A 14,317-nucleotide genomic window follows, 5' to 3' on the forward strand; every position below is an offset into this window, starting at 1 on the left:
CAAACGCCATTCCTCAGCTGGCATGTTGTGGCGTCCTGGGGACAGTCAGGTCAGTTTTGGGAAACTTTGTGTTAACTTTTGGAAGCCTTGTATTAACCTGCCAGGAACAAAAGTCAAGTCACCATGCCCTCAACTTTCCAAGGGCAATATCCATAATAAATGCCTGTCCAGGCCAGGTACGGTGGTGCACATCTGTAATCCCAGCACTTTGGGAGGCCAAGGCGGGCAAATCATCTGAGGTCAGGAGTTCAAGAGCAGCCTGGCCAACATGGCAAAACCAAAAAACACAAAAAATTTGTCTGGGTATGGTAGCGCGTGCCTGTAATCCCAGCTACTTGGGAGGCTGAGGCGGGAGAATTGCTTGAACCCAGGCAGCAGAGGTTGCAATGAGCTGAGATTGCACCACTGCACTCCAGCCTGGGTGACAGAGCAAAACTCCATCTAAAATAAATAAATAATAAAAAACAAACAAAAAAGGCCAGGCATGGTGGCTCATGCCTGTGATCCCAGCACTTTGGGAGGCTGAGGCTGGTGGATCACGAGGTCACGGAGATCGAGACCATCCTGGCTAACACGGTGAAACGGTCTCTACTAAAAATACAAAAAATTAGCCGGGCGTGGTGGGGGGCGCCTGTAGTCCCAGCTACTTGGGAGGCTGAGGCAGGAGAATGGCGTCAACCTGGGAGGCGGAGCTTGCAGTGAGCCAAGTTCGTGCCACTGCACTCCAGCCTGGGTGACAGAGCGAGACTCTGTCTCAAAAAAAAAAAAAGCCTGTCCTAGGTCAGGCTTCTGCTCTCAGGCCAATACGTCATATCCCATAATAAGTAGCAGGGCAACTCAAAATGTTTTTCTCCCAGGGGAGTATCAGTGATTAATCTGCCGGCAGGCGTTGGCATCTTGGGACATCTCCCTGGAACTCCACCCTGGCCAGGCGCTGCAGCCAAACAGACCCCCCCTCCAGCCCTCAGGCCCAAGTCCGGTGGTGCCCAGCGCCCCCTGCCTCTCACACCAGACCCCCGACCACCAGAGACTCCTGTGGGAGTACAATCAATACAATACAGACTGTCTAAACCGCCTAGAGTTGTGTTTGGTTCTTTTTTTTTCCCCCCAATTGACAATCGAACCCACTGGTTTAAATTTAGAGGTTAATTCATCTGAAACAGCGTCCAACAGTTGAAGAAAACCATAGAACGTACTATTTGAAATGTGCTCAACATGCTGTTTAAAAACAAATTTGTCCTGTTTCTAGGCCTTTTAGACACCCGTATCAAGCCTCAAGTCAAACAGCTCTAAAGGCTGCCTGTATCTGGAGTTCTCATCACAGGAGTCAGTAAGTGCAACGGGTTTGTTTTTCAAGAGGCCAGCGCATGGTAATCAATTCAAATGCTTGTCTCTGGGGAGTGTGGCTGGAATAGGGATAGGGATGAGATATCCACTTCCTTTTTCATGCCTTTCTGCTTTTTAAGTTTTACTATTTTTTATTTTATTATTTGAGACGGAGTCTCACTCTGTCGCCCAGGCTAGGGTGCAGTGGCCACACGTGGTGGGTCATGCCTGTAATCCCAGCACTTTGGAAGGCCAAGGCAGGCGGATTCCACCGCATTCCAGCCCGGGTGGCAGAGTAAGACCCCATCTCTTAAAAAAACAAAAAGCGTCAGTTTAGTTATGATGCTTTGTTAAAGAATAAGGAAAAAGAAGTTAAGAGCGAGAAAACAAAAAGCAAAACCAGAAACAAAACCAGATGGGCCGCCTCTTCCCCTTCCCATCAATTCTCTAAGGTAAGTTTGGGGAGTGCATCTGAGCTCTGCATGGGAAGCCCATCTCCCACATTCTGAGGCCTCAAGGCATCTTCTCAGCTCCACATACTGAGTGTGAGGCCAGGAAGACAGATGCCCAAGGAAGCAGCAGGCAGGAGGCCTGTGCCATGAAGGTGGACGCTTGGCAGAACGTGGACCGCAGGCCTCTGCCTCTTTCTTCCTTGCTGCTTCTATTCCTCTTTCTTCCAGCAACAGCATCCCTGATTTTCCTGACTACCCCACATCATTTTTTTTTTTTTTTTTGAGAGTTTCGCTCTTGTCGCCCAGGCTGGAGTGCAACGGCGTGATCTTGGCTCACTGCAACCTCTGCCTCCCAGGTTCGACAATTCTCCTGCTTCAGCCTCCCAAGTAGCTGAGATTACAAGCATGTGCTACCACGCCTGGCTAATTTTTGTATTTTTAGTAGAGACAGGGTTTTACCACGTGGGCCAGGCTGATCTCGAACTCCTGGCGTCAAGTGATCTGCCTGCCACAGCCTCCCAAAGTGCTGGGATTACAGGCATGAGCCACTGCACCCGGCCCCCATCAACTCTTTCCACATATGCTTGAGTGCAGCTGAAGACGATCTGCCTCCACAAGTAGGGCCTGTGACTTCTTCCTGACTGGTGTATGACACCCCAGAACACGGTGTTCGATTCAGAGGTGGAAATGAGTCAGGCCTAGGACCTCTGTTCGACCATTCTGGGGATGTTCTCTTTCCTGCCAGGCTTGAACCTTGAAGGAGCTGGTATCCCCTTTTCTTGAATATGGCACCTGATGATAAAGTCACCATGGAGGTGAACAGAACTGAGTGGCGTTAGCTCCCAGATCAAGCCACACCTGCAGCCAGTGGACTCTTCCTGGTCTTCTAACGCTATTTGAGCCAACTCATTCCTTTGTCTCCCTCTTAAAGCTGTTTGAGTTAGGTTTTCAACCAATTGCGGGCTAATACAATGGACTCAGGGACAAAAGATAGTATGGGTAAGATATGATTGGGATCCGAAACTTCATCTACGATACCAAGCCCTATCTAAGGAGAACTGTGGCCTGCAAGCCTCAAGTCCACAGAAGGGGAGACAGATGTCCAGGGTGTGTCCATGTCTCTGGCACTGCATGGCAGTCGGAAATTTTTGTCACCAGTGCTGATCTTTGGCCAGCAAGCCTGCAACCCTAGAGAGGTGTCAGACTGTGAAGAGCTGAATGGCTCCACAGGACTGTATTTCAGACTCACCAAACAACCTCTGAATGGCTTTGCTTCCCTCTAGAATGTGCTTTCCTACTAGAAGAGGGTTTGTCACACGGCTGTTCAAGTTTTTGTTGCAAATAAACCTTGGGACCTGCTTCATTCATCAGTCTCCTGTGAATTTTGGTTCTTGTGGTCAGTCTGTAATCAACACTGCGTTTCTCTGGGGGCCCTGGCAAATCCAATTGCTGGACTCATATAGTTATGGTGCACACTTGTCTTCATTTGTTTTCTTTTGCCTGTAACAGAATATCTTAAATTGGGTAATTTACATAGAAAAGGAATTTATGTCTTACAGTTCTGGAGGCTGAGCAGTCCAAGGTCAAGGGGCCACATCTGGTGGGGGCTCCCTACAGTCCCAAAGCAGCACAGGGCATCACATAGCAACAGCGCTGGGTGTGCGAAGATGTTAGCTCGGGTCTGTCTCCTCTTCCTACAAAGCCACCAGTTCCTTTCCCATGATAGCCCATTAATTAATCCATGAATGAATTCATTCATTCATGTGGGTTGAACTTTACCTCAGTTAAAGAAAATAGGGTAACCTACCCTTGAGAACATCATCAAAGAAGCTTTGAGGAATTATGTAGCTTCACATATACATACTGTGAAATTCAAATACTTATTTCCCTTAGACTCTTATTCATGTCAGAGACAGAGAGAAACAGAGTCAGAGACGGAGTTTTAGTTGGCTTGAAAAACAGAGCTTTCTACACTGTTGGTGGGAACATAAACTGACACAGCCTTTTCAATGAGCCATTTGGCAATATCTACCAAAACCCGGCCCACGTTTTTGTATCTATTGTAGAGATGCGGTTTTGCTATGTTGCTCAGGCTGGCCTCAACCTCCTGAGCGTAAGTGATCTGCCAGCCTGGGAGAGTCCCCATGGCCCAATTAGCTCTTAAAGACCCCACCTCCCAATACTGGGCCATCCCCTGAAACCATTCTGCCCTCTAGGCCTCAGAGCCTGTGACAGCAGTGGCGGCCTCAAAGACCTCCAAAATGCCCTAGAGGTCTTTCCTCCGTTCTTTTTTTTTTTTTTTTTTTGAGACGAAGTTTCACTCTTGTTGCCCAGGCTGGAGTACAATGGCATGATCTTGGCTCACTGCAACCTCTGCCTTCCGGGTTCAAGCGATTCTCCTGCCTCAGCCTCCTGAGTAGCTGGGATTACAGGCGACTGCCATCATGCCCGACTAATTTTTTGTATTTTTAGTAGAGACGGTGTTTCACCGTGTTGGCCAGGCTGGTCGTGAACTCCTGACCTCAGGGGATCCACCCACCTCGGCCTCCCAAAGTGTTGGGATTACAGGTGTGAGCCACCACACCCGGCTCCATTCTCTTTGATGATCCTTTTTCTCTGTACTTATCTTAGTGAAAGACTACTGGGCCACTCTTGGTTTCTGCTTTTGAACACGCTTTTTCACTCTACATGGCCAGGCTGAGTTTTCCAAATTTGTCTGCTTTGCTTCTCTTTTGATTGTTAATTCTGTCTTCATGAGTGCTGGAGGAGACAAATATTCAAACCACAGAACGTTCTCCACCAGTCCCGGGTTGGAATTCCAATGCTCCAGTCATGTTTGAGTGACAGACACCACAGCAACATCAACCACCATGGCCATCACCTAGGTGTCCGTTTTCATTATTCAACCACCCACCTGAGGCCCCCCTCTGAGAGTTAACAGGAATCCTGGACAGAAATACAGTTATAATTAAGCATTGATCAGGTGGCACTTAGACCCACTTCCTTGTAACAGAAAGTCATGTAGCTCCCAGACACTGACCACTGTGCACCCCCGCTGTTACTACAGACGGAATTTCTGACATTAGAGTCCTAAGGCTTTTGTTTAAAAATTACTTAAGCAGCTTGGCACAGTGGCGCACGCCTGTAATCCGAGCACTTTGGGAAGCCGAGGCGGGTAGACTGCTTGAGGGCAGGAGCTGGAGACCAGCCTGGGCAACATGGTGAAATCCCATCTCAACAACAACAACAATTAACTGGGTGTGGTGTGTGCCTGCAGTCCCAGCCACTCCAGAGGCTGAGGTGGGAGGATCACCTGAGCCCAAGAAGGTTGAGACTGCAGTGAGCTGTGATCATGCCACTGCACTGCAGTCTGGGGGACAGAGTGAGACCCTGTCTCAAAAATACAGTAAAATAAATAAATATAGGCTGGGCGTGGTGGCTAACGCCTGTAATCCCAGCACTTTGGGAAGCCGAGGCGGGTGAATCACAAAGTCAGGAGTTTGAGGCCAGCCTGGCCAACATAGTGAAACTCCGTCTCTACTTAAAAATACAAAAATCAGCCGGGCGTGGTGGTGTGCCTCTGTAATCCCAGCTACTCGGGAAACTGAGGCAGGAGAATTGCTTGAACCTGGGAGGCGGAGCTTGCAGCAAGCAGAGATTGTGTCACTGCACTCCAGCCTGGGCGACAGAGCAAGACTCTGTCTCAGAGGTAAAAATAAAAAAATAAATATAAGTAAATAAATATAAAAGAAGTGCTCAAGTAGATCCTGAATTCCAGTCGAACAGCTGATGCCAACCAGTCTGAAGACCCCCCAACCCTCATCCAAAGGAACCCAATCAGCATGAGAACACAGCTGCATCCTGCTCTCCTTGACAAACCAACAAGCTCCACTCTGTAGCCCACTCCAAAACCCTTGAAACTCCTAGCCCCAGACTCATCAGGGAGGTAGATTTGGTTTCTCCCTGTCCCCACATCCCGTGGGCCTAGGATTAAAACTGTTCCTGTGCTGCAGCCTGGGGTCTTGGCGCGCTAACTTGCTGTGTACGTCGGATGAGGACCCTATTCTGGTGACGCATCCATCTGTGCAACGCATTTACTGGTCAAATTAGAATTATTTTGGTTGTAAGCTACAGAAGCCAAACTCAAACTAACTTAAGCAAAAAAAAAAAAAAAAGTCTTGTATACCTGAAATAGGTTCTGGTATAGGTCACAGGCTAAAGGAAAAAACCACTGAAATCAAACTGTCAGGCCCTTGCTCTGAGACTCCACATCTTCATCACTGTCTCATCTCTCCACGTGGTGGGAAGATGGTGCTGGTTGCCACCAATTCATGCTGTCCTAGCTTCACACGTAACAATCCCAGATTGGTCCTGCTTTGGTACTGCCTGGCTGCAGCAGAAACAGGGCCCAGGCCAGGCCAGTGAGAGCCCGCCCTGGGTCTTTGGCCATTAGGAAAGAAGCACTTTCTCTAAGTGGAGAAGCTGGTAGAATCTAAGCCTGCAGGTGTCGGTGGCATCTTTCCCACCTGTGTGAGGCCAGCAGAGAGGAAAGTAGGGTGGAAGGTACGAGGTGAGATTGATTCTTGATGCCACCTTACAATGCTTGAATGGGTCCGCATTCCCTCTTTCAATTCAATTCCCTCTTTCTTGCAAAGAAATACTGAGTTGTGAGTTTTATAACTTGCAATGGGAGGTCTGGCCTAACGTGAGCGGCACTTTGATCTGGATCTGAAAGGTGAGTGGGTGTTTTCCAGGGTTCTCTTCAGATATGTAGAAAGAACAGAGCACGCACAGCAGAGCCACTGTTGTACCCTCCTGGCGGTCGCAAGTCTCCCCAGAGGGCTCCAATAAGTCCACCCCGCCCTGTATGTGTGCGCAGCTCCTCTACAGCTTATGTCCTCTCCTCTTGAATCTGGCTTGGGCTTGTGCCTGCTTTAATTAATAGAATATTGAGGAAGTGGCCTTCTTCAGAAGCCCTGGCGGCTTTGCTTTCCTCTTGGAGCCCCCGGTTGTCATGTAAGAAGCGCAGGATCACCTCCGGCTGGAGAAAGGGGCCACACACAAAAGCTGAAGGATGAGACACTGCAGAGGGAGGCCTCGTCAGGGGGCACCGAGGTGCCAGATATTCAACACCCAGCTGCCACCTTTGGCAGAGGCATGCGGCCCCAAGGGCGAGCATCAGAATCATGAGATACAGTAAAATTGTTGCTTTATGCTACCAAGATTTTGTGCAACAAGACCTCCCCACCTCCGTACAATCCTGCCAGTCACGAGGGGATGGCTCCCTCTGGGTTTTGTTTGTTTTTTGAGACAGTCTCGCTCTGTCTCCCAGGCTGGAGTGCCATGGTGCAACCTTAGCTCACTGCAACCTCTGCCTCCTGGATTTAAGCAATTCTCACGCCTCAGCCTCCCAAGTAGCTGGGATTACAGGCGCCCGCCACCATACCCAGCTAATTTTTTTTGGGTATTTTTAGTGGAGATGGGGTTTTGCCACGTTGGCCAGGCTGGTCTCGAACTCCTGGCTTCAAGTGATCTGCCTGCCTCAGCCTCCCAAAGTGCTGAGATTACAGGCGTGAGTCCTTGCACCGGGCTGAGAGTAGCTGCCTCTGGCCATACAAATTACAAAAAGGCACCCAGGCTGGAGCACAGATGGCCAGGGCACTTACACAGGGAGGAGAGGCCCTGCAGGGTGTCTGTGCCATTGGCCTCTCAGCCTGGGATGCTCTGTACAACACAGGGCTGCACGACTCCCTGCCTGGGGCGGGAGGAGGTTGTGGAGGGATGGCCACAGGCAGCTTGCTGGTCTGCATGTGTTCTTCCTGACTACTTGGCTTTTGCACTGCCATCGTTGCCCAGTGTCCTATGGCCCTAGAGGCCTGGCCTGTCACTACTGATGTCATGGCAGTGCTAAGCAATGACCATCCCAAGGCCATGCTGAGGAGAGGGAGATCATCTTGATCTCTGAACAGCTTTTCCCTCATCCTTTCCTTGCCCTTCCAGCCAGGTCTCCTCCACCCCAGGCAATAGTAACCCATTTCCCACATCCCCAGCTCTCAACAGCCTTCAGTGACGCAGAAGCCTTGGTTTGTTGCTACGGTTAGTTCCTGGAACCTGTCTCACTCCCATTTCTTCAGGGTTGATTTTCCAGGAAGCAGTTAGCAGCCTATCCTACTTTGCCACATGGGTGGGCAGGCAGCTATTCCTTTTCCTTCACACCATACCCTTCAGCATATACTTTGAATTTTTTTTTTTTTTGAGACAGAGTTTCGCTCTTGTTGCCCAGGCCTGAGTGCCATGGTGCGATCTCGGCTCACCACAACCTCCGCCTCCCAGGTTCAAGCGATTCTCCTGCCTCAGCCTCCCCAGTAGCTGGGATTACAGGTGCCCGCCACCACACCTGGCTAATTTTTTGAATTTTCAGTAGGGAGGGGGTTTCGCCATGTTGGTCAGGCTGTTTTCAAACTCCCGACCTCAGCTGATCTGCCCCCCTCGGCCTCCCAAAGTGCTGGGATTACAGGCGTGAACCACCGCGCCAGACCAATATACCTCCAATATTAAGTCTGTTGAGTGTTGTTCTTGCCCCTAGACTGTGAGCTTACTCAGGGCTGGGTGGGGTCTGATTCATCTCTGTGCCCTGACCATCAGTCAACTAATATTTCCTGATGTAAGCATCATGAATCAGCCCAGTCATTTCTCTGCTCACCTTCAACTACCAGAGTTTGCCCCGAACACCTTTCGATCTTTGAGCACAGCAGCTGTTGTCCGTTACTCAGGCTAGGAGCCCAGCACCGTACTGTCCATTAATGTACTGGAATGAATTACCATTCATGGACTGAAACGGTATGTTAACTTACTCTTTTTCTGCGTCATTGAGGAAGGAGTAACATTCGCCTGTTCACGAGATTGTCTTGTCTTTAGGCAGATCAAGATACTGGCTCCGGGCAAATACCTGTGTTTCGACGTGAATGACAGGCGAAGGCTTAAGGAAAAGGAAAAGGAGAAAAAAAGGGGAGGAGGATCAAGGAAGAGGGAAGAGAAGAGATAAAAGCGGACAACCCGGCCGGGCGCGGTGGCTCACGCCTGTAATCCCTGCATCTGGGAGGCCGAGGCGGGCGGATCACGAGGTCAGGAGATCGAGACCATCTTGACTAACATGGGGAAACCCCGTCTCTACTAAACATATAAAAAAAAAACTAGCCGGGCGAGGTGGCGGCACCTGTGGTCCCAGCTACTCGGGAGGCTGAGGTAGGAGAATGGCGTGAACCCGGGAGGCGGAGCTTGCAGTGAGCCGAGATCGCGCCCCTGCACTGCAGCCTGGACGACAGAGCGAGACTCCGTCTCAAAAAAAAAAAAAAAAAAAAAAGTGGACCACCCGAGGCGGAAAAAGAAGTAGATGAGAAATGGAGGAGCGCTACAGAGAGGAGAAAACAGAAGTGCCAAGGCAGGAACGGAGCGGGGAGAGCGGGAACAGAAGGAGACCAAGGATGAACGGAGAGGACGTGGGAGGCCAGGAGCAGGGCCCGCAGCGCGCCGGGCCGGACCACCGTTCCTCAGCGCGGGGGTGAGGGGCGGGGCCTAGGCCGCGGCGGGCCGCAGCGACCCCCGCGCCGAAGGCCGGATGGTTGCGCCCAGCGACGGCGGCCAATGAGCGGCCGGGATGTTGGCGTGCCGGCGGCGGTCCGGGCGCTCGCTGGCTGAGGGACGGCGGCCGCCGCCATGATGCTTGTTTGCTTTCAATGAAAACGAGGGGGGCGCGGAGGAGGAGGCGTCGGCGTCGGTGGCGGCGGCGTCGGCGGCGCGGAGGCGAAGGCAGCGGCGGGCGCAGCGAGGAGGGCGAGGCCGGGGGCCGAGAGGGCGGGAGGGCGTAGTGGCGGCCCGCCGGGGCGGCTGAGGCGGGCGGCTGAAGCGGCGGCTCTCGGACGGGGAACAAAGAGCAGCGACTGAGGCGGAGAGGAGCGGCGGCGGCGGCGCTGCAGCAGCGGGCGGGACTGGTATGGTGGTTCCACAGGTCAGACCCCGCTGCGCTCACAGGGAGGAGACGGCGGCAGCGGCGGAGGAAGGCGGCGCACCCCGAGAGGTGAGCGAGGCAGGCCCGAGGCCCGGCCGGGGCGCCGCTTCTCTCTGCGGCCGCGCACGGACCGCCCCGTCGGCCGGCCTCGGTCGGGCAACTTGAGTTTCGTGGGCGGCGGGCTCGCCGCTCCCCGGGCTGGCGGCTGTGGGGGGCCCTCGACGCGCCGCGATCCCGCCCCGCCCCGGGCCGCGCCCCCGAGCCGAGTCCCCGCCGGGGGGCGTTGATTGACGGCGGCGGCGGCGGGCGGAGGGGAGGGGAGGGGCCGGCGCCGGGCTCTGGGGTCCCGGCTGGTCCCGGCTGCCGTCGACGGAGGAAGCGAGTCCGTGTCCCGGGACTCGGGGCCAAGACGGTGGCAACTTCGGAGGAGCGGCTCTGTGGGTGGTTCGCGTGTGGAACTTCGCACTCCGTGGCCGCGGTTACTGTCGAGCGGGAAACCCGCTGCTTACCCCTCCCCTAAAATGTTCTTAAAATGCCGTTTAACGCAGATTTTGGGGGAGAGGACGGGGTGGATTACAGGTTAAAGAAGCACTTAGCATGCAGTGAAGAGACTTGTTTTATGGTGTTGCTAAGGACTCGGAGATCGCGCTGGTTTCTAGTAGCAGTTTTCTCTGGGAACCCAAACTGCACCCCTCCTTTTTGTTTTTCAACATTAATCGTTATTTTCTTTGGAAACTTCCTTTGACTCTTTACCTCCTTCGCCTTCCGCGAGGAGCCTGCTAACCAACACCTGTAGCCTTCTGTTTTTAACTGTTACTGCCATTGACAACATTGTGAATGGTCGTCTCGCTTGACCTTCTTGGATTTGTTGTTACTGTGTTAAGCTGATGTGTTTTAGATAATCTGCTTGAATTTGAGTTCCCATACTTACCTGTTTTCCAGGTGGATTGTCTCATTGTTAGTGCTGAATCTTCTTGCCTACTTGTATCTGGGAATTTAACTTTGAAGAGGAAGAGAGTGAATGTGCATAACTGAAAAAATAAAATGGTGTGTAGTAGCACTTTGTATTTTTTACAATGTACTAGACTTTACCACTCCAGAACAGATTTGTAGGCTGTAGGAGTAGATGTGGGCCATTGATCAAAAGGGTGGCTTTTTTGGAGAATTGCTGTTAAGACATTTATCACAGTCTTTATTTAATTTATTTGTTGTTTTTGAGACAGGATCTCACTCTGTCACCCAGGCTGGAGTGCAGTGGCACAGTTCTTGGCTCACTGCAGCCTTTGCCTCCTGGGTTCAAGCGATCCTTCTGCCTCACCCTCCTGACTAGCTGGGACTACCGGCAGACACCACCACGGCTGATTTCTAAAGTTTTTGTAGAGTCTTGCTTTGTTGCCCAGGCAGGTCTCCAACTTCAGAACTCAAGCGATCTTCCTTCCTTGGCCTCCCAAAGTGCTGCAGTTACAGGCATGAGCCAACATGCCTGGCCATCACAGTCTTTAGAATGTTGTGACTTTTAGAGTAAAATTAGAATAAAAATGGCTTAATATCTTTAGATCTGTGATCTACTCCAGGTGTTTTGTTTTAAACAAAATATTTGAACAGCTGCTAATGAGAAAACAGACCTAGAAAGGTGGAGGTGACTTGCCCATGATACTGTAATTACGAGGGGAAAGACTGGGTTTGTGTGCATGTGAGAGCACACGAGTGTGTGACCTCATTACTAGAGGTTTGTTCTTTTGGGAGGGTAGAGGGTATTTTAATGGTTAGAAGTTATTTCAGGTCACTTCTCAGTAGGTGAACGAGATGCTTAATGAAATGGTCAAAAAAGATTATGTAATTGCCAAGCATGATGGCTCACCATGTAATCCCAGCACTTTGGGAGGCTGAGGAAGGAGGAATGGCTTGAGCCCAGGTGTTTGAGACCAGCAAGACCCTGTCTCAGAAAAATATGAAATGTTTAAAGCCTGTGATAACTGTCACAACGTAGTGAGACCCTGTCTTGATCAGTTTTTAAAAATGGTGACAAAAGACATAGATATTCTTGTGAGACTGAAGATTTTCTCTGAAAGCCAATCATTAATTTCCATAGTGTCTTGATAGTGGTGATGCAGCCTAGGCAGCTCCTTTTGAATATGCCTGTTCAATTTGTAGGTATTTTCATGTTTCTTAAATGTTGTTGGCAAAGTAAAACTACAATTATTGGGAAATTTCAAACTGTTTTCTTTTGAGCAGACATAAGGTTGGGTTATAGAATTTGGTCCTAACTACAAACGTGTAAAGGCATTGTAGGAATTTGCCCACTGTACCTGTAGTTTAAAAGTATGCATTTTATGCCAGGTGCGGTGACTCACACCTGTAATCCCAGCACTTTCGGAGGCCAAGATGGGTGTGTCACCTGAGGTCAGGAGTTCGAGACCAGCCTGGCCAATACGGTGAAACCCTGTCTCTACTAAAAATACAAAATTAGCCAGGTGTGGTGGCGCATGCCTGTAATCCCAGCTATTCAGTAGGCTGAGGCAGGAGAATTGCTTGAACCCGGGAGGCAGAGATTGCCACTGCACTCCACCCTGGGTGACAAGAGTGAAACTCAGTCTCAAAAAAAAAAAAAAAAAAATGCATTTTGGTTAATGCTTAGACATTCCAGTACCCATATTTGCCTTCTTATATTCTTTAAAGCATAAACCTTTTTCGTGGTGCAACAGAAAAGGATAATATATGTAAGACATACTGAAATAAATGTTAAGGCAGCTCACAGCTATATTCGTTGGGCCATGAGGGGTGAGGGATCAATATGTTCAGCACATTTAGAACCCATTCCCGTATGTAAGTAAGGTCCACTGGTTTGGGAAGCTCTGCTTTAAAGCATCTATCACTTTGGAAAAGTCCTAATACGCTCAGCTAAAAATGTATGTTTTACTGGGAAAACCAGAGTTGGATTTGTAGATATCTTTATACCCATTACTCAAGGTAGTCATTTTACAACAAAGTGTGATTAATAAAACACTATGTATCTGAAATTAAGAATTGCTGAGGCTGGGCGTGGTGGCTCATGCCTTTAATCCCAGCACTTTGGGGAGGCCAAGACAGGCGGACAGACTAGCCTGACCAACATGGAGAAACCCTGTCTCTACTAAAAATACAAAATTAGCTGGGCGTGGCGGCACATACCTGTGATCCCAGCTACTCGGGAGGCTGAGGCAGGAGAATTGCTTGAACATGAGAGGCGGAGCCGAGAGCACGCCATTGCACTCCAACCTGGGCAAAAAGAGTGAAACTCCGTCTCAAAAACAAAAATTGTGAATAAACTGTAAACATATACTGTATGCATAGCTGGGGTGCATTAGAGTATAATGGAATGTACTGTATTTTGGTACTTGAATAAGTAGCAAGGTTGGGGGTTATTTGATCCAAGATGGGGACTCATTTAGGCTGTCTTCACTTTACCCTTCTCTGGTCTTTATCTCTCCTTCGTCCATTTATATTTTCTTGGTAACTTAAGTTACATGTTAAGGTATGTACTGGTCACAGTGTTTTTTGTTGTTGTTGTTGTTGTTGAGACGGAGTCTCACTCTGTCGCCCAGGCTGGAGTGCAGTGGCGCCACCTCCACTCACTGCAAGCTCCGCCTCCCAGGTTCAAGCCATTCTCCTGCCTCAGCCTCCCGTATAGCTGGGACTACAGGCGCCCGCCACCGCGACTGGCTAATTTTTGTATTTGTTTAGTAGAGACGGGGTTTCACCGTGTTAGCCAGGATGGTCTCGATCTCCTGACCTCGTGATCTGCCCGTCTCGGCCTCCCAAAGTGCTGGGATTACAGGCGTGAGCCACCGCGCCCGGCCAGTCACAGTGTTTTAACACTGAGAATTCAAAGACAAATAATACTCTGATTTTGCCCTCTCATAGCGTATAGGCTTAATAGGTGCACAGAGTGCTGTGGGAGAACGCGATAGAGAATGATTAAACTTGTGGAGGGTGTGGGGGCAGTTTACGGAAAATAACACTGAATAGGATTTGCCAAACTGGGGAGAGGGAGTCATGTTAAACAGAAGAAACTGTGGGTACACTGAGGTGTCAAGTGTTAGGGTAAGACTAGTGATAAGGTGTTATTGGAACAGTGGGCATGACTCGAGATGAGCCTGCAAAGGTGTGTCTGGTCTAGATTTTGAAGGACCATGCTTGCTAAGCTAAAAGTGAAGTTTCTACCTGTATCTTACAGCAGAAGAGAGAGCCAAAATATTTTTAGCAGGGGAGCAAGGTGATTTAGAGATCACTTTGGCATCCCTGTGGAGAATAGAGTGGAAGCCGTACAAGTATATATTTGAGGTATTATAGAGTTAGTGACTTTGGATCTATTTTTTCTTTTGGTTTTTCTTTTTTTTTTTTTTTTGAGATGAAGGCTCTCTCTGTCACCCAGGCTGGAGTGCAGTGGCATGATCTCGGCCCACTGCAACCTCCGCCTCCTGGGTTCAAGCCATTCTCTTGCCTCAGCCTCCTGAGTAGCTGGGATTACAGGCTCCTGCCACCATGCTGA

At 50.1% G+C, this 14,317-nt stretch overlaps 1 protein-coding gene across 8 annotated transcripts in view; it reads left to right on the forward strand.

Moving 5' to 3' along the window:
* Positions 1-9,474: 9,474 nt before the first annotated feature.
* The window catches only part of CNOT6 (CCR4-NOT transcription complex subunit 6), an 81,500-nt gene continuing 76,657 nt past the window's right edge, over positions 9,475-14,317 (forward strand). For 3 of the 8 annotated variants that reach the window (XM_031666691.1, XM_031666692.1, XM_021940082.2), the window contains exon 1: positions 9,755-9,855. The gene's annotated coding sequence lies outside the window, so the exon portion shown is untranslated. The other 5 variants (XM_017960236.3, XM_017960240.3, XM_017960237.3 and 2 more) reach the window with 4 other exon arrangements.

The sequence above is a fragment of the Papio anubis genome, chromosome 5 (assembly GCF_008728515.1).
Source record: "Papio anubis isolate 15944 chromosome 5, Panubis1.0, whole genome shotgun sequence".
Lineage (NCBI taxonomy): Eukaryota > Metazoa > Chordata > Mammalia > Primates > Cercopithecidae > Papio > Papio anubis.